This window comes from Anomaloglossus baeobatrachus, chromosome 11, assembly GCF_048569485.1.
Source record: "Anomaloglossus baeobatrachus isolate aAnoBae1 chromosome 11, aAnoBae1.hap1, whole genome shotgun sequence".
NCBI classification, from domain to species: Eukaryota; Metazoa; Chordata; class Amphibia; order Anura; family Aromobatidae; genus Anomaloglossus; species Anomaloglossus baeobatrachus.
In genome coordinates this window covers 161,981,066-162,001,672 of record NC_134363.1, presented here as the reverse complement: position 1 = coordinate 162,001,672, position 20,607 = coordinate 161,981,066, and the positions used below count along the sequence as shown (strand labels likewise).

The following is a 20,607-nucleotide window of genomic DNA, read 5'->3' as shown; positions in this document are numbered from 1 at the left end:
GTAGGGAGGATTTGGAGAGTTTCCGCTCAGTAATGTCAATGTGCAACGCAAAATTTTTCTAGGAGTTTTTGTCAGTAGTCATTGGTATAGGTAGCTTTCCTGCTGGATTCATCTCTCCCCCTTTTGGACCCAGCAGGAGCTCACCTTCCACTCAGCTGCTGATCATCACCATTCTCTTGGTGCTTAAATACCCCTTCCTTCCTTGAACTGGTGCTGGTGATATTTTTCAGTTCATTCAAGCTCTGGTTGCAAGCAGGTGGCTTGTACTCTGCTGTGGTATCATTGCTGAAAACTTTGCTGCTCTTCTCCCTGAGTAATCTGTGGATAAGTAGTTCACGCCTTTCCCCCTGTTTGTCCTCCTTGCGTTGTCTATAGTGTTTTCGAGGTGTTTTTGGAGCAGAAAATGGGTATGTGTGCACTGAATCTTTTTTCTGAAACAGCAAAAACTCCAAGTTTTTGGGTTATGCATTTTTGAGAAGGATTTGGAGGGTTCTCATTCAGTTTCAGATCAGTTTCTGCTCGAAATTCCTCAAAAAAAACCTCTATGGGCACGTAGCCACTGGATATTTGTAAATTCAGTCTTTTTGCTGATTTTTCGGAGCAGAAACTGAAAGGAAACTGCACATTTTTAAGGAGTTTGACATTTGAAGGATGATTTTTTTCAGTTTCTACTCAGTTTCCGATACGTTTCTGCCTCAAAAACTCAAAACCTCTGTGTTCACATGGCCACTACCAAGCAGAAACTCTCCAAATCCTCCTCATCTGCTCAAAACGCCTTTGGGCTATTGACTATGCGCACTCTTTTGGCTGAGGTTTTTTTTTCTTGGTAACTGAGAACAACTTTCAAGGTTTTGTGGAGTTTTACATTTATGAGGAGGATTTGAAGAGCATCCTTTCAATTTCTGCGCCAAAAACTCTTCTAAATACTCTTTGTGCTGAAGTTATTCACACTGACTCGTTTTTCAAAGTTTTTAGAGTGAAAACTAAGCAGATGATCCAAATTTTTTAGGAGTTTGTAGTTTTTGCTTAGTTTCAGCTCCAAATATAATGTACAGTTAGGTCCAGAAATATTTGGATAGTGACACAATTTTGGCGAGTTGGGCTCTGCATGCCACCACATTGGATTTGAAATGAAATCTCTACAACAGAATTCAAGTGCAGATTGTAACGTTTAATTTGAAGGTTTGAACAAAAATATCTGATAGAAATTGTAGGAATTGTCACATTTCTTTACAAACACTCCACATTTTAGGAGGTCAAAAGTAATTGGACAAATAAACCAAACCCAAACAAAATATTTTTATTTTCAATATTTTGTTGCGAATCCTTTGGAGGCAATCACTGCCTTAAGTCTGGAACCCATGGACATCACCAAACGCTGGGTTTCCTCCTTCTTAATGCTTTGCCAGGCCTTTACAGTCGCAGCCTTCAGGTCTTGCTTGTTTGTGGGTCTTTCCAGCTTAAGTCTGGATTTGAGCAAGTGAAATGTATGCTCAATTGGGTTAAGATCTGGTGATTGACTTGGCCATTGCAGAATGTTCCACTTTTTTGCACTCATGAACTCCTGGGTAGCTTTGGCTGTATGCTTGGGGTCATTGTCCATCTGTACTATGAAGCGCCGTCCAATCAACTTTGCGGCATTTGGCTGAATCTGGGCTGAAAGTATATCCCGGTACACTTCAGAATTCATCCGGCTACTCTTGTCTGCTGTTATGTCATCAATAAACACAAGTGACCCAGTGCCATTGAAAGCCATGCATGCCCATGCCATCACGTTGCCTCCACCATGTTTTACAGAGGATGTGGTGTGCCTTGGATCATGTGCCGTTCCCTTTCTTCTCCAAACTTTTTTCTTCCCATCATTCTGGTACAGGTTGATCTTTGTCTCATCTGTCCATAGAATACTTTTCCAGAACTGAGCTGGCTTGATGAGGTGTTTTTCAGCAAATTTAACTCTGGCCTGTCTATTTTTGGAATTGATGAATGGTTTGCATCTAGATGTGAACCCTTTGTATTTACTTTCATGGAGTCTTCTCTTTACTGTTGACTTAGAGACAGATACACCTACTTCACTGAGAGTGTTCTGGACTTCAGTTGATGTTGTGAACGGGTTCTTCTTCACCAAAGAAAGTATGCGGCGATCATCCACCACGGTTGTCATCCGTGGACGCCCAGGCCTTTTTGAGTTCCCAAGCTCACCAGTCAATTCCTTTTTTCTCAGAATGTACCCGACTGGTGATTTTGCTACTCCAAGCATGTCTGCTATCTCTCTGATGGATTTTTTCTTTTTTTTTCAGCCTCAGGATGTTCTGCTTCACCTCAATTGAGAGTTCCTTAGACCGCATGTTGTCTGGTCACAGCAACAGCTTCCAAATGCAAAACCACACACCTGTAATCAACCCCAGACCTTTTAACTACTTCATTGATTACAGGTTAACGAGGGAGACGCCTTCAGAGTTAATTGCAGCCCTTAGAGTCCCTTGTCCAATTACTTTTGGTCCCTTGAAAAAGAGGAGGCTATGCATTACAGAGCTATGATTCCTAAACCCTTTCTCCGATTTGGATAAGAAAACTCTCATATTGCAGCTGGGAGTGTGCACTTTCAGCCCATATTATATATATAATTGTATTTCTGAACATGTTTTTGTAAACAGCTAAAATAACAAAACTTGTGTCACTGTCCAAATATTTCTGGACCTAACTGTATATCAAAGCGCCTAACGGCCATGTTTTTCAACGGCTTATTTACTATAATGGTGAAGACGAAGTCACCATGTGCTCTGTCGTGCACCATTTCCGGGCAGATACGCTTTCTGGAAGCAGACACCCAGGCGCAGTCTACTATTTCTAAGGCTGGAATCACACTTGCGAGTGTAAAATCGGTCCGAGTCTCATGCTAGAAAGTAGCATGAGCTTTGTTCAAGTCTTGATCAGTGGGCAATGCAACAGCAATGCGATTCTGTGATTGTTCTCATGATTGTAATCCATGTGCAATCCGTGTGTGATCCGTATGGGATCCGTTTTTATTCTCAGCAGCTACAGTTAGGTCCAGAAATATTTGGACAGTGACACAAGTTTTGTTATTTTAGCTGTTTACAAAAACATGTTCAGAAATACAATTATATATATAATATGGGCTGAAAGTGCACACTCCCAGCTGCAATATGAGAGTTTTCTTATCCAAATCGGAGAAAGGGTTTAGGAATCATAGCTCTGTAAGGCATAGCCTCCTCTTTTTCAAGGGACCAAAAGTAATTGGACAAGGGACTCTAAGGGCTGCAATTAACTCTGAAGGCGTCTCCCTCGTTAACCTGTAATCAATGAAGTAGTTAAAAGGTCTGGGGTTGATTACAGGTGTGTGGTTTTGCATTTGGAAGCTGTTGCTGTGACCAGACAACATGCGGTCTAAGGAACTCTCAATTGAGGTGAAGCAGAACATCCTGAGGCTGAAAAAAAAGAAAAAATCCATCAGAGAGATAGCAGACATGCTTGGAGTAGCAAAATCAACAGTCGGTACATTCTGAGAAAAAAGGAATTGACTGGTGAGCTTGGGAACTCAAAAAGGCCTGGCCGTCCACGGATGACAACCGTGGTGGATGATCGCCGCATACTTTCTTTGGTGAAGAAGAACCCGTTCACAACATCAACTGAAGTCCAGAACACTCTCAGTGAAGTAGGTTTATCTGTCTCTAAGTCAACAGTAAAGAGAAGACTCCATGAAAGTAAATACAAAGGGTTCACATCTAGATGCAAACCATTCATCAATTCCAAAAATAGACAGGCCAGAGTTAAATTTGCTGAAAAACACCTCATGAAGCCAGCTCAGTTCTGGAAAAGTATTCTATGGACAGATGAGACCAAGATCAACCTGTACCAGAATGATGGGAAGAAAAAAGTTTGGAGAAGAAAGGGAACGGCCCATGATCCAAGGCACACCACATCTTCTGTAAAACATGGTGAAGGCAACGTGATGGCATGGGCATGCATGGCTTTCAATGGCACTGGGTCACTTGTGCTTATTGATGACATAACAGCAGACAAGAGTAGCCGGATGAATTCTGAAGTGTACCGGGGTATACTTTCAGCCCAGATTCAGCCAAATGCCGCAAAGTTGATCGGACGGCGCTTCATAGTACAGTTGGACAATGACCCCAAGCATACAGCCAAAGCTACCCAGGAGTTCATGAGTGCATAAAAGTGGAACATTCTGCAATGGCCAAGTCAACCACCAGATCTTAACCCAATTGAGCATGCATTTCACTTGCTCAAATCCAGACTTAAGACGGAAAGACCCACAAACAAGCAAGACCTGAAGGCTGCGGCTGTAAAGGCCTGGCAAAGCATTAAGAAGGAGGAAACCCAGCGTTTGGTGATGTCCATGGGTTCCAGACTTAAGGCAGTGATTGCCTCCAAAGGATTCGCAACAAAATATTGAAAATAAAAAAATTTTTTTTGGGTTTGGTTTTTGTCCAATTACTTTTGACCTCCTAAAATGTGGAGTGTTTGTAAAGAAATGTGTACAATTCCTACAATTTCTATCAGATATTTTTGTTCAAACATTCAAATTAAACGTTACAATCTGCACTTGAATTCTGTTGTAGAGGTTTCATTTCAAATCCAATGTGGTGGCATGCAGAGCCCAACTCGCGAAAATTGTGTCACTGTCCAAATATTTCTGGACCTAACTGTATGTCATCTGCCATTCAGCTCTGCTACATGGCAGCTGACACAGACAGAGCCATGTAGCAGAGCTGAATGGCCGTTGACAGCAGCCACAGACAGAGCCGCACGATCAGAATGAAGTCGGATGAACGTCACCCGACTTCATTGTCATCCCGCGGCTCTGTCTCTGTGTCATGGCCTGATTTTCGGTCACCGGTGACCGCAAATCCCCTGAGTGACTTACGTGATCTCCGCTATCAGCTGTGCCGTCACTGAGGTTACCCGAGGCCACAGCAGAAGTCCTCCCGCTGAGATCTGTGGCCGCAGGTAAACTCAGTGACGGCACCGCTGATAGCGCGGCTCACTTCAGTTGCTGCGGGGAGCTCAGAGAGAGCGGTCGTGGTCTGTGACCGCTCTCTATCAGCTTCTGATGTAGCAGAGCTGAAAGCGTCGTGGGACCTCAGTGGATTACGTCGGACCTGGAGGGGTATTTGGGGGTTTAATAAAGTGGTGAAAGAGGGTGTTTTTTTGTTATTTTTTTCAAATAAAGGATTTTGGTGTATGTCTTTATTTTCTTTATCTTACAGGTTAATCATGGAAGGTATCTCGGGGAGATGCCTGCCATGATTAACCTAGGACTTAGTGGCAGCTATGGGCTGCCATCATTAACTCCTTATTACCTCGATTGCCACTGCACCAGGGCAATTCCGGATGAGCTGGGTACAGTCCCGGGACTGTCGCATCTAATGGATGCGGCAATTCCGGGCAGCTGCTGGCTGATATTGTTAGGGTGGGGGGCTCCCCATAACGTGGCGCTCCCCATCCTGACAATACCAGCCTCCTGCCGTATGGCTTTACCCTGGCTGGTATGAAATTTGGGAGAGACCGACTGACAGAGATAGAGATTGACCGATATCGACAGACCTCACTCATGTCCAGTGTTTTCTGCAACATGCGATAAATGTATTTAGAAAAAACGCATGTCACTAGGATGGTCTGTGTGCCGTCCGTGTGACATCCACTTTTTTCACGCACCCATAGACTTTCATTGGAGTGACTTGCACGTGAAACTCACCAAAACGCAGCATGCTGCGATTTTTTTCTCAGTCCGATTTGGACTGAGAAAAAAATAGCAGATGGGAGCTGCCTCACTGATTATAATATATTGGTCCGAGTGCGAGAGATTTTCTCGCATTGCACTCGTGCGAGTTAATCGCAAGTGTGACTCCAGCTTAATTGTCCACCTCCAGAAAAGCATATCTGCCTGAAAATGGTGCACGACAGAGTAGACGGTGACTCCACCTGCACCATTATAGTCAATGTCCCACATCATCGCATATGCCGAAACCCGTTATACGGGGGGTTTGAACGGAAGCCCTGTTGGGACCACTGAACGTAGGTCAGAACGCAGTGTGAAAGCAGCCTAAAACCTCTCAGGAAAAGAATAACTCCTTCAAAATCTTTCCCAAAAAGTTTTTGTTGTTGTTTTTTTGCTTGAAAAAAACAGTAGTAATTCAATGCCTCAAAAAACCCTGTATGAACACAGGCTTAGTATAATTTACTCTACCAATTGTTTGTCTAGGTGTAAGGGTACCTTCACACTTAGCGATGCAGCAGCGATCCGACCAGCGATCTGACCTGGTCAGGATCGCTGCTGCATCGCTACATGGTCGCTGGTGAGCTGTCAAACAGGCAGATCTCACCAGCGACCAGTGACCAGCCCCCAGCCAGCAGCGACGTGCAAGCGACGTTGCGCTTGCACGGAGCCGCCGTCTGGAAGCTGCGGAGACTGGTAACTAAGGTAAACATCGGGTATGGTTACCCGATGTTTACATTAGTTACCAGTGTGAGCAGGGAGCAGGGAGCCGCGCACACTAAGCGCTGGCTCCTTGCTCTCCTAGCTACAGTACACATCGGGTTAATTAACCCGATGTGTAATGCAGCTACATGTGCAGAGAGCAGGGAGCCGCGCACACTGAGCGCTGGCTCCTTGCTCTCCTAGCTGCTGTACACATCGGGTTAATTAACCCGATGTGTACAGCAGCTACATGTGCAGAGAGCCGGAGCCGGCAGCACAGGCAGCGTGAGAGCTGCTGGTAACTAAGGTAAATATCGGGTAACCACCTTGGTTACCCGATGTTTATCTTGGATACAGCTTACCTCAGCTGTCAGATGCCGGCTCCTGCTCCCTGCTCGCTTCATTTGTCGCTCTCTTGCTGTCACACACAGCGATCTGTGTGTCACAGCAGGAGAGCGGCTTTGAAGAAAACGAACCAGGGCTGTGTGTAACGAGCAGCGATCTCGCAGCAGGGGCCAGATCGCTGCTCAGTGTCACACACAGCGAGATCGCTAATGAGGTCACTGCTGCGTCACAAAAAGCGTGACTCAGCAGCGATCTCGGCAGCGAGCTCGCTGTGTGTGAAGCACCCCTAAGGATGGCAAGGACAGCCATGGAGTCACTGCCAAGGTGTAAGAACGGCCATGGAGTCACTGCCAAGGTGTAAGGACGGCCATGGAGTCACTGCCAAGGTGTAAGGACGGCCATGGAGTCACTGCTAAGGTGTAAGGACGGCCATGGAGTCACTGCCAAGGTGTAAGGACGGCCATGGAGTCACTGCCAAGGTGTAAGGACGGCCATGGAGTCACTGCCAAGGTGTAAGGATGGCCATGGAGTCAATGTCAAGGTGTAAGGATGGCCATGGAGTCACTGCCAAGGTGTAAGGACAGCCATGGAGTCACTGCCAAGGCGTAAGGACGGCCATGGAGTCACTGCCAAGGCGTAAGGACGGGGATGGAGTCACTGCCAAGGCGTAAGGACGGCCATGGAGTCACTGCCAAGGCATAAGGAAGGCCATGGAGTCACTGCCAAGGCGTAAGGACGGCCATGGAGTCACTGCCATGGTGTAAGGACGGCCATGGAGTCACTGCCATGGTGTAAGGACGGCCATGGAGTCACTGCCAAGGCGTAAGGACGGCCATGGAGTCACTGCCATGGTGTAAGGACGGCCATGGAGTCACTGCCATGGTGTAAGGACGGCCATGGAGTCACTGCCATGGTGTAAGGACGGCCATGGAGTCACTGCCATGGTGTAAGGACGGCCATGGAGTCACTTCCAAGGCGTAAGGACGGCCATGGAGTCACTGCCAAGGCGTAAGGACGGGGATGGAGTCACTGCCAAGGCGTAAGGACGGCCATGGAGTCACTGCCAAGGCATAAGGAAGGCCATGGAGTCACTGCCAAGGCGTAAGGACGGCCATGGAGTCACTGCCATGGTGTAAGGACGGCCATGGAGTCACTGCCATGGTGTAAGGACGGCCATGGAGTCACTGCCAAGGCGTAAGGACGGCCATGGAGTCACTGCCATGGTGTAAGGACGGCCATGGAGTCACTGCCATGGTGTAAGGACGGCCATGGAGTCACTGCCATGGTGTAAGGACGGCCATGGAGTCACTGCCATGGTGTAAGGACGGCCATGGAGTCACTGACTAGTTAGTGCACTGCTTTATAGGCTGACCATGCAAATAAAAGCTATGGATAACATCACAATGGTGGATTAATAGGATGGTTTTAAAGTCTCTTGGGAAATCTTAGCAATTATTTCTGCATAGTGTAAACACCATTAGGGAAATACATACTTGAGAAAGTCTCTGTGAGGCCTTCATATTGGAATAGGCCAGATTCATCAAAATCTACTTAGTTACCCATAGCAACCAATCACAGCACAGCTTCATTTTACCAGAGCAGTTTAAAAAATGAAAGCTGATCTCTGATTGGTTGCTATGGGCAGCAGATCCATTGAACCCTGAGCCTTTCCACTCCCGTTGTCAACAATGTATTTTGGCACACAGTCTGTCATGCCAGTGTTTAACAATGGTAGATAACTGGAAGTGTAGGAAATGTGTTCACCTGGAAAGGATGAAAGTCACAACCACTGAAATAACACATGACATGGCTATAGCAGCCCTCACGATGAATGAATACTGGAAGAAAGGGGTTAATCCATGCTGTCGTAGTTAAGGAGACCATAAGAGAAAATTCCTGGATATGATTTATTAATTGACGCGTTTGGGAGTGAAAACTTCTTCTTCAGGACAATCACAATAAAGAATCTTAATCCTGATATAGCCATGTCTCTTACCTCATGTGCAGGGCATTACAGCTTAGGTATCCATGGTTGTGACCACTCATATAGCAACAGATAGTTACCATGGTCATAACTGTGGATACCTAAGCTGCAATGCCCTGCACATGAGGTAAGAGACATGCCTATATCAGGAGAACTATACTACATTTCTAATTGGAGGCATTTGTAAATGTTTATTATTATTGCGCCTACTACAGATTGGGATAGGATCTTGGAAATTGGAATAAACCTTTGTGTTGGGACCAGCCCACAATGGGAGGGGTTAGTTGATAGGGTAAGAGACGTTCATTCTGCAAGAGTCGCAGCAGTGAAGGTCTACTGAGCCATCGTTACGGACGGAGAGTCTGTAGGTTGTGAAGATTGCATACAGTGGGTGGATTGTTGCTGCAATGAGAAGAAAGGAGACTGGATATGAGAAAGCGCGAACCTCGAGAATTGACTAAGACACGGAGTGTAATGAGAGAACGATCCTCGAACAGAATGGCCTAAGACAATAGGAGCCAGGGAAAGGACTCTAGTGGCCAGGCCCATTAGCCGGTAAGGTAACGGGTTTGTCCTACCTGGTGTGTGACCAAAGTGGGCTTATCCGAGCGGATTCTCCCCGAATGTCTGAGAGCGCAAGACTCTCCTCTGACCATGGAACTGGGACCCTCAATCCTCACCCCTGGAAGGAGACTAGACGTGAAAGCCTCGAGAATTGACTAAGACACGGAGTGTAATGAGAGAATGATCCTCGAACAGAATGGCCTAAGACAATAGGAGCCAGAGGACAGGTAATTGCCAGGTCCATTAGCCGACAAGGTAACGGGTTTGTCCTACCTGGTGTGTGACCGAAGTGGGCTTATCCGGGCAGATTCTCCCCAAATGTCTGAGAGCGCAAGACTCTACTCTGACCATGGAACTGGGACCCTCAATCCTCACCCCTGGAAGGAGACTAGACATGAAAGCCTCGAGAATTGACTAAGACATAGAGTGTAATGAGAGAATGATCCTCGAACAGAATGGCCTAAGACAATAGGAGCCAGAGGACAGGATTCTAGTGGCCAGGCCCATTAGCCGGCAAGGTAACGGGTTTGTCCTACCTGGTGTGTGACCGAAGTTGGCTTATCCGAGCGGATTCTCCCCGAATGTCTGAGAGCGCAAGACTCTCCTCTGACCACGGAACTGGGACCCTCAATCCTCACCCCTGGAAGGAGACTAGAAGTGAAAGCCTCGAGAATTGACTTAAGGCCCCGTCACACACAGAGATAAATCTTTGGCAGATCTGTGGTTGCAGTGAAATCATGGACATATTGTTCCATTTGTACACAGCCACAAACCTAGCACTGATTGTCCACAATTTCACTGCAACCACAGATCTGCCGCAGATTTACCTGTGTGTGTGACAGGGCCTTAAGACACGGAGTGTAATGAGAGACTGATCCTCGAACAGAATGGCCTAAGACAATAGGAGCCAGAGGACAGGTAGTTGCCAGGTCCATTAGCCGACAAGGTAAGTTTGGTAGGTTTGTCCTACCTGGTGTGTGACTGAAGTTGGCTTATCCAAATGGATTCTCCCGAATGTCTGAGAGCGCAAGACTCTACTCTGACCACGGAACTAGGACCCTCAATCCTCACCCGTGAAACCGAGCTGAGCTGGATTGTGCTGGAACTCCCAGGACCAGTAAGATCTGAAGCAACCCAGCGGGAACTAGGACTGTGTCTCAATATGCCTTCTAGACCTGTAACATGCTGTAGAGGTTGTGGCTTCGAGTCCCAGGGATGCTCACAGAAAATTATATTTTTGCAATTAGAAAAAAATTAACATTTTTCACTTTGTTTGTTTTTCAGTGATTTTATAGGAAAAAAACATTTGGATATTCTTCATCTCTACAGGAACATAGATATACACTGCTATGTACACATCTATCTCTATGTACCTCTGCTTCTGAGTTCACTGCCTGCAATGCAGCTCAAGATCACCAATTCTCCTACTTGGAAAAATTGAAAGTTCGAGTCTTGGAGAGGCGAAAAGAAAAAATTCCTTATTAAAATTATGTATTGTATATTTGCAGAGAGATGTGGTCCATCCACCCAAGGAAGTTGCACCATGGAACCAGCTAAAGAGAGTGAGACAAAGTCGGGACAAAGCTCTGACCTGCAAGGACAGCAGGACTGAGCCCTCAAATCGGGACAGTCCTGCTGAATCCAGGATGGTTGGGTGCTACGCAGGAGAGTCCTTAGCCCTCTCCTCACACAACAGGCACAAGCGATCAGAGCTAGCCCCTGTTGCTGCAGTGTAACTACTTATACTTTTCTAACAGTGACATTTAGTAGTCCAAACTTGTTGGGTCATCCATTTGGGCCACCATAGCCCCTACCTTTGCGCCGTAAAGGGTTGCAATGGCATCCAGTGTATGCCATCTTTATAGGAGTTTGTAAAATTCACTATATAGTGTCAAATTGCAACATATAGTATAAGCTATAAAATAACTGAAGGTTCGGGTCCCTTAGGGGGCCTAAGTTATAAATAGAAAAATTTAAAGAAAAGTTAAACATCTAAAAACAAATAATAATTTAATAACAAAAATAAATAAATAAAAAAAAAAAAATCATCCACAGTGTCCGTACAAGTCCAGTCTATCGAAATAAAAAAATATTTAACCCATAGTTAAAAATTACAAAAATTCTAAAGATCATGATTGGTGGTTTTAGTCCCACACTTTATCCAAAAAATACAATAAAAAGCAATTAAAATGTTCTATGTGCTCCAAAATGATACAAAAGAAAATTACAACTCCATGCACAAAGTACGGCTCCACCGAGGGAGAATAAAAAAAGTTACAGGTCTCAGAAAATGGCGACATAAATCCAAATTTTTTTTACAAAGTTCAGAATTTTTTAACTAAAATATTTTAAAAAATACAACATTTCGTATTGTCAGTCGTTCTTATTGCACAATGTAAGCCATAAAATTAAACCTCCCCCCAAAAAAATTGTTTGTTTTTTTATTTTATTTTTCTTTTCAGTACATTATATAGTAAAATGATTGATTGATTATTTAAAGCTATAAATCATCCAGAAAAAAAATTAAACTTGGGGGTTTCATTCAAAATTTTGCATTTTTTTTTTGCCTTTTAAAAGACTCTTTGTTTTCCTGCACATTCATCTTTGCTTGTGGTTAATTGAGAAGGTGCTCAGAAAAAAAATAAAAAAGAAAAAAATAGTTAAAAGAATTACAAACTATCCTCCAGACAGACATATTGAGCTCACTGATGGTTTCTCAGTTGATTCATTCTTAAAAAAAAATATTAATAACCCTAGTCATAACAATTTTTTTCGGAGCTCCTTCACAGTTTATTTATGACTAGGGATATTAATATATTTTTATTTATTTTTTTTTTTTAAGAATGAATCAACTGAGAAACCATCAGTGAGCTCAATATGACTGTGGAGAATAGATTGTAACTGAATTTTTTTTTTTGAGACCCTTCTCATTTTTTTAAGAGTTAAAATGTATCCTCCAGACAGTCATATTGAGCTCACTGATGGTTTCTCAGTTGATTCATTCTTAAAAAAAATATATATATATATTAAAAGCCCTAGTCATAAATAAACTGAGAAGGGGCTCAGAAAAAAAAAATAGTTAAAAGAGTTACAAACTATCCTCCAGACAGTCATATTGAGCTCACTGATGGTTTCTCAGTTGATTCATTCTTAAAAAAAATATAGAAATAAAGATTATTATTAATAATAATAATAATAATAATAATAATAATAGCCCTAGTCATAAATAATCTGAGAAGGGGCTCAGAAAAAAAAATAGTTAAAACAGTTACAAACTATCCTCCAGACAGTCATATTGAGCTCACTGATGGTTTCTCAGTTGATTCATTCTTAAAAAAAAATATAGAAATAAAGATTATTATTATTATTATTATTATTATTATTATTATTAATAATAATAATAATAATAATAATAATAATAATAATAATAATAGCCCTAGTCATAAATAACCTGAGAAGCGGCTCAGAAAAAAAATTGTTAAAAGAGTTACAAACTATCCTCCAGACAGTCATATTGAGCTCACTGATGGTTTCTCAGTTTCCTCATTCTTAAAAAAAAAATATTACTAGCCCTAACAGTTAAAAGAGTTACAAACTATCCTCCAGACAGTCATATTGAGCTCACTGATGGTTTCTCGGTTGATTCTTTCTTAAAAAAAATTATTAGCGCTAGTCATAAATAAACAGAGAAGGGGCTGATTAAAAAAATAGTCAAAAGAATTACAAACTATCCTCCAGACAGTCATATTGAGCTCACTGTTGGTTTCTCAGTTGATTCATTGTTGAAAAAAAAATATTAATAGCCCTAGTCATAAATAGGGAAAAAAAAAAAGTTAAAAGAGTTACAAACTGTAATCCAGACAGTCATATTGAGCTCACTGATGGTTTCTTAGTTTCCTCATTCTTAAAAAAAAATATTAACAGCCATAATAAAAAAAATTTGGGAACAACTCCTCTTCTACACTAAGCAACCCAATGATATTGGCTATACAACAGATGGTGAAGCACAAGTCACCAAAGACTACTCCAACTGTGGCTACAGGTGGTTTTTCACACTCTGGTTCTGCCAGGAGCGTTGTTGTTCCGCCAGGAGCGTTGTTGTTCCGCCTGGTGCAATGATCTCAGATTTAGTTGCTTTCTTGTTCTTGCTCCTTTGCAGGTCATTGTATACCCAGAAAAGGGCAAGTGTGAATACAACAGAAAAGACAATGGCCTGGATGAAATCCAATCTACCTACTGTATACTGGAAACTAGAGACCCGACATGCCAAGTTACTTATTAAAAAAAAAGAAAAAAGAATAAAAAAAAATAAAAAAAAAGCTGTTGGCATGAATGAAAATGAAAAAACAGAGGATGGCTCATAACTTTCTAATCTGAAGGAACATTTTGCACTTGCCAAAAGCCGGTCTCCTGCCATAAACTGAGCAGCGAGAAGGATTTGTGTTACTTTCTTGGATGAAATTTCATATAGCGATCGGGTTCTGAAATGACCTCATGCGTCTTACTGCAGTGACGGGATGTGAAAAATGACTTTTGGCCAGGACCGTGTTTGCTAATTACTATTCTGTCACTACTGATTATTACGCTCTACATAAAGGACGACGAGCCGCGGCCAATTCACTTCTCATAATGAGGCGCTTCATAGGGATGGCCACCAGTCATCGTCTTCTTGCGATCAGATGATCAATTAACATCAGACTGCTGAAATCCCCAGTGATCAATCACTAAGACCTCATTCAGACTTCCGTTTTCACATCCATGTTCTATGCTTGTGTGACGCCCCAGGACTATCAGGTTGTCACAGGGTACTGCGCAAACTGTCCTTTCGTGCAGTATTCCAAGTCCCTTATGGTTCTGGGTCCCTATCTAAATGGTGTTGCTTCCAACAGCAAATCAAATCCTAGATACACCCTGCATCACACCCACCAGTGGACGGCTTGAGTGGAATAGAGTCGCCCACCTGGGGGGGGGTCAGGGAGGGGAGGTGAGGAGTGTAGTCACTCAGAGTGAGAGTGAAAGTCAGAGAGTGAGAGACAGGAGGTTGGGAGCGGTGGCTCCTAGAGAAGCTGTCTAGGTTGCGACAGTGGTCTGGGCCTAGAGGAGTCGGACCCACGGTCGCAGGGGATTGTGGCAAGGTGCCTGGACCAGTTGAGGAGGCTAGTCAGTGGCCTAGCACTATCACCGGTCCAGGTCCGAAGGAACGACGGGGTACACGGACCCTAGGTCGGGGAATAGCTTCAGGCAACCCGACAATTCACCTGAGGAGAACGGAGCCTTTATGATCCGTTCCCACCCATTCCAGAATCGGGGCATTAGCGCCACGAGGGGGATAGGACTTTCCATCACACACTCGGATCACACTCTCGGATCACACTCTCGGATCACACTCTCGGATCACACTCTCGGATCACAGTCTCGGATCATACTTTCGGATCATACTTTCGGATCACACTCTCGGATCACGCTCTCGGATCATACTCTCGGATCACATTCTTGGATCATACTCTCGGATCACATTCTTGGATCACACTCTCGGATCACACTCTCGGATAACACACTCTCGGATCACACTCTCGGATCACACTCTCAGATCACACTCTCGGATAACACACTCTCGGATCACACTCTCGGATCACACTCTCGGATCACACTCTCGGATCACACTCTCGGATCACACTCTCGGATCACACTCTCGGATCACACTCTCGGATAACACACTCTCGGATCACACTCTCGGATCACACTCTCGGATCACACTCTCGGATCACACTCTCGGATCACATTCTTGGATCACACTCTCGGATCACACTCTCGGATAACACACTCTCGGATCACACTCTCGGATCACAGTCTCGGATCATACTTTCGGATCACACTCTCGGATCACACTCTCGGATCACACTCTCGGATCACACTCTCGGATCACACTCTCGGATCATACTCTCGGATCACACTCTCGGATCACACTCTGATCAGAGTGGGGTTAGCATTAGTGGATCGATTTTTTTCGAATGAGAAAAAAAACGGTCATCTGCAGTGAACCTGACTGTTCATGATCCGGATAGATCCACTTTGAAGGACACGTCAGCTTTAAAGGAATCTCAATTTTCCCAGCTAAATTTCTGGTTGATTCTTGAAAAAAATCTGTTGAAATTGAGCTGATTAAATCCATCATTGTCCTTATATGAAGCTTAATGTCTGTAATGTCTGTAAGAATAGACTCTGGCTCCAAAATAAACTCCAAAACCTAAGAAGCTCCGAATACAATGGACCTAATAAAGGTGTCATCTGATCACAGGAAAGAGGAGGCCGAGCCGTTTCCTCGTATCACATCCACACCCTAGGCTCCTCAGACTGAGACACACAACACGCCTGTTTTCTCACACAAATCAGATTTCTTTTTTCGGGGAATATTAATTGAAGTCAAGAACGGATCAGGCTCCGGGGGTCAACCTTTTATTTCACCAGAAATCGCTTTATATAGGAGATATTATGAAAGTACAAAGGAAAGGCAGCAAAGAAGATGTCTGCTCATCCTCAAGAGGTGGACCTCAAAAGTCAAGAACCTTAATGGGGTTGTCACTAACCCCACTGATTCAAGACATTAAAGGGAACCTGTGACCACTTTTTTGGTCTATAAGCTGCGGCCACCACCACCGGGCTCTTATATACAGCATTCTAACAAGTTGTATATAAGAGCCCAGGCCGGGGGTATAACATAAAAAACACTTTATAATACTTACCTAATGGTCGCGTGGTTGGCCATATGGGCGTCTCCATTGTCCGGTGCTTCCTCTTTCAGCCATCTTCGTCCTCTCTCTGACTCCTGTGTGCATGACGCGTCTACGTCATACACACTCGCCGATCCTGCGCAGGCGCACTACAATACTTTGATCTGCCCTACTCAGGACCTGAATGTCGGCGAGTGTGGATGACGTTGGACGTGTCATGCACCGCGGCTAGAGAAGGAGAACAAAGATGGCCAAAAGAGGCGGCGCCGGGACCGGACAACAGAGACGCCCATAAGGCCCACCGCAGGACCGTTAGGTAAGTATTATAAAGTGTTTTTTTTATGTTATACCTCCGGCCTGGGCTCTTATATACAGCATGTTAGAATGCTGTATATAAGAGCCCGGTGGTGGTGGCTGCAGCTTATAGGCCGAAAAAGTGGGGCCAGGTTCCCTTTAAGAGCTGCTGAGCTTATTGATTGTCTGCAGCTCTGTCAGCGCTGCAGACAAACAGAGACTGGGGGCAGTGCCACTGAGCTCAATGATTGGCTACAATGCTGTAGTCTACTACGTACGTCTGGATGTCCGCCTGCAATAGGCGTATACGGCCGAAAATGGTGCACAACAGAGCCCACGATGACTCCGTCTGTACCATTATAATCAGTGGCCCTGTTGGAGCATATGTTTGAGTCCCACTTTGCAGGGGGTTTGGACAGAATCCCCGACGGGACCACCGAACGGGGAGAGGAACGCAGTGTGAAAGCGGCCTGAGGGGTCATATGTTGATGGCTGTGAGCTACGAGCAAAAATGTGTGATCCATGGTGGGTCTGGATCCTCTACTAATCTCTATAACAAAACGTAAAAGTACTTCGCTAATAAATGTGCTCTTAAAGGGAACCTGTACGCACATGTTTACATTTGGAAGTAGGGGGTATCGCTGCATTGGTGCTTCTTCTACAATAGATATTAAACCTATTTTATAGTGATCCAATGTGCAAATCAGGAGAAACAAAGGTGAAAGCCAGATGCAAATCAAGGCCGAAGTATTAGTATTAATATTGATTCCTCCAATAGCGTTGGAACGCCCCCAATGCACTTCCTGCCTGATTTGCATATGGCTTCTACCCTTGATTTCTCATGACTGGCACATCCAGTCTCTTCCAAAATAGTATCATTTTTATTGTAGGACAAGTGCCTGTACAGTGCTACCACTACTTCCATATGTGAAAACGCGGCGACACGTTCCCTTTAAGCTCTCGTTATTTTTCTCAACAACTATTTGGTATCTCTAAAAAAAAAAATGTGTCTTGTTTCATCAACTTCGGAGACACAACATTTTAATTTTTCCCATCAACTGACTTTTTTTGCAATTTTATTGATAGCATTCTGGATTACATATGCTGCTTTGATCACTCTTTTTTGCATTTATTAAGGAATTGTGCAGACCAAAAATCTGGCGCTTTAATTTTTCTCTCCTTATGGCATTTACCATTCAGGTTAATTAGTTTTATATTTTGAACACAGTTGTACCAAATATGCTTATTTGTGGGGGAAAGAAGAGGTCATTTTAATTTTTTTTTTTATCTCTTTTAACTATTAAAAAAAAAATACATTTTTTTAGCTGCTCTATAAATTGCAAAACAACTGTATTGCATTATATAAACATTACTGGCTGCAGTACCCAGCATTGCCTGGAATAGTAACTAAGTGTCTCTCTCTGTCCCTCTCTCCCTCTATCCCACTCTCTCACTCCAACTCTGTCTGTCTCCTCCCTCTCTGTCTGCCTCTCTCTCTGTGTGTCTTTGTGTGTCTCTGTTTCTCTGTGTTTTTCTGTGTGTGTCTCTGTATCTGTCTCTGTCCAGATGTGTGTGTGTGTGTGTGCGTGTGTGTCTCTGTGTGTGCCTCTGTTTCAGCCTCTGTGTTTGTGTCTCTATGTTGCTGTCTCTGTGTCGATGTCTGTTTCTGTATCAGTCTCTGTGTGTCTCTGTGTGTGTCTGTCTCTGTATGTGTGTGTCTGTGTATCTGTCTCTGTGTGTGTCTGTCTCTGTCTCTGTGTGTCTCTTTGTGTGTCTGTCTCTGTGTGTCTGTGTATCTGTCTCTGTGTGTCTCTATCTGTCTGTCTCTGTGTGTCTCTGTGTGTGTGTCTCTGTGTGTGTGCTTCTGTGTCTATGTATCTGTCTCTGTGTGTCTCTGTGTGTCTGTCTCTGTCCGTGTGTCTCTTTGTGTGTCTGTCTCTGTGTGTCTGCTTGTGTGTCTGTCTCTGTGTGTCTGTCCCTGTCTGTGTGTCTCTTTGTGTATCTGTCTCTCTGTGTCTGTCTGTGTGTCTCTGTGTCTGTGTATCTGTCTCTGTGTGTGTGTGTGTGTGTGTGTGTGTGTGTCTGTCTCTGTGTGTCTCTTTGTGTGTCTGTGTGTCTCTGTGTATGTCTCTGTGTGTCTCTGTATGTGTCTCTCTCTGTGTGTCTGTGCATCTCTGTATATCTGTCTCTGTGTGTCTCTGTGTGTGTCTGTCTTTGTCTCTGCGTGTCTCTTTGTGTGTCTGTGTGTCTCTGTGTGTCTGTCTGTGTGTCTGTGCGTCTCTGTATATCTGTCTCTGTGTGTCTCTGTGTGTGTCTGTCTTTGTCTCTGCGTGTCTCTTTGTGTGTCTGTGTGTCTCTGTGTGTCTGTCTGTGTGTCTCTGTGTCTGTGTATCTGTCTCTGTGTGTCTCTGTGTGTGTCTGTCTTTGTCTCTGCGTGTCTCTTTGTGTGTCTGTGTGTCTCTGTGTATCTGTCTCTGTGTGTCTTTGTGTGTGTCTGTCTGTCTCTGTGTGTCTCTTTGTGTGTCTGTGTGTCTCTGTGTATCTGTCTCTGTGTGTCTCTGTATGTGTCTCTCTCTGTCTCTGTGTGTCTGTGCGTCTCTGTGTATCTGTCTCTGTGTGTCTGTCTGTGTGTCTCTGTGTATCTGTCTCTGTGTGTCTCTGTGTGTGTCTGTCTTTGTCTCTGCGTGTCTCTTTGTGTGTCTGTGTGTCTCTGTGTATCTGTCTCTGTATGTGTCTGTCTCTGTGTCTCTTTGTGTGTCTCTGTGTATCTGTCTCTGTGTGACTCTGTGTGTCTGTCTCTACCTATATCATATTACCTCACACAAAAGCTTCTTATACTAAGAATGTTAAGAATGTCCTTCGTTGCCTATAGCAACCTATCACAGCTGCTATTAACAACCTGTAGGTCCCCAGTTCCAGTGACTTTAATGTATACAGGTTTTTCGGCAAATAACTGTATTCAGGGAACATAGTCACATGGGGCTTCTGTGCAAAATGTTGTGATGGTAAATGTGACAGTGCAGATTCCTTTAGCGGTCATAAATACACACATACATACACTCAGCTTTATACTGTATAATAGATGACATCCACTTGAGAAGCCCAGACACAGGCTAAGTGTCACAGGAAGACATACTGGATCTCATGACAACCCTTAGACCTGATGAGACTTGCGTCCCACTCCGCTCTCCATAGATTTCAATAAATAAAAGGGGCAACTTAAAGATGATGGAGAATATAACTTATGATTTAAGCAGTTTGCTAAAAAGTCAGTGAGAATATAATTTACATGATTCCTTTTATAACTATAGCAGATCATATTTATGACATACTATTAGACTATCGGGCTGTGTGCACACAGTGCATTTTTTTTATGCAGTTTGTGGCCCAAATCTGCAGGTCTATCTTTCCGCCAGCAAAGTCTATAAGGATTCTAAAGCGCCGTGCACACGTTGCTTTTTTTTCCCCTTGCAGATTTAGTGCAGAAAATAAGCTGCAATATGTCAATTGTTGGTGTGCTTTTTTCCAGCATTTTTTAACCCTTCCACCCATTGACTTCATTAAGAAAAATGCATGGCACTCTCTCTCTCTCTCGTGTTTTTGGGGTTAATAAAGTGGTGAAAGCGTGCTTTTTTTGTCTTTTATTTCAAATAAAAGATTTTTGGGGTGTTTGTGTTTATTTACCTTCAGTTATAGATTAGTGATGGGGGTGTCTCATACATGCCTGCCATCACTAATCTATGGCTCACTAGCAGCTGTACTCCTTATTAGGGTACCCTCACACGAGTGTGAAAAATGGACTAATGCAACGCGAGAAAATCTGACCAATGTTAGTCAATGAGGGAGAGCAGTTGGTCAGATTCTGGATGGGAGAAAAGTCACAACATGCTGCGATTTTCTGTAAGAGCCGTATCCCTCGCACCCATTCAAGTGTTTGGGTGCGAGAGAAACATCGGACTGCACTCGGAGGTTATCCAATTGCAGTGCAATATACACACAGGTTGACAATGGAGGAGATGGGGGGCATTAACCCCTCCCTCTCCTCCGCAGCGCCCATCCCCAGATTCACAGCTGTGACCCGATTGCAAGATCGGATCGCAGTCGCATGACACTCGGCTCACGCTCGCTGCAGAGCCTGAGTCGGGGGTCATTAGCATATCGCATCGGATGCCATACACTAGTGTGACTCCAGCCTTACCCCGATTGCCACCGCACCAGGGCAATGGGAA

The 20,607-nt window shown here is 44.1% G+C and overlaps 1 protein-coding gene across 5 annotated transcripts in view; it reads right to left on the bottom strand.

Annotated features, from left to right (window-relative positions):
* TTLL10 (tubulin tyrosine ligase like 10) overlaps nt 1-20,607 on the bottom strand; it is a 176,262-nt gene that overhangs the window by 92,840 nt on the left and 62,815 nt on the right. Inside the window, exon 1 of one of the 5 annotated variants that reach the window (XM_075329255.1) lies at nt 8,299-8,366. The exons of the other annotated variants lie outside the window; for them this stretch is intronic. The gene's annotated coding sequence lies outside the window, so the exon portion shown is untranslated. Of the gene's footprint in view, nt 1-8,298; nt 8,367-20,607 lie in introns of those variants that run through there. 5 annotated transcript variants of the gene reach the window in all.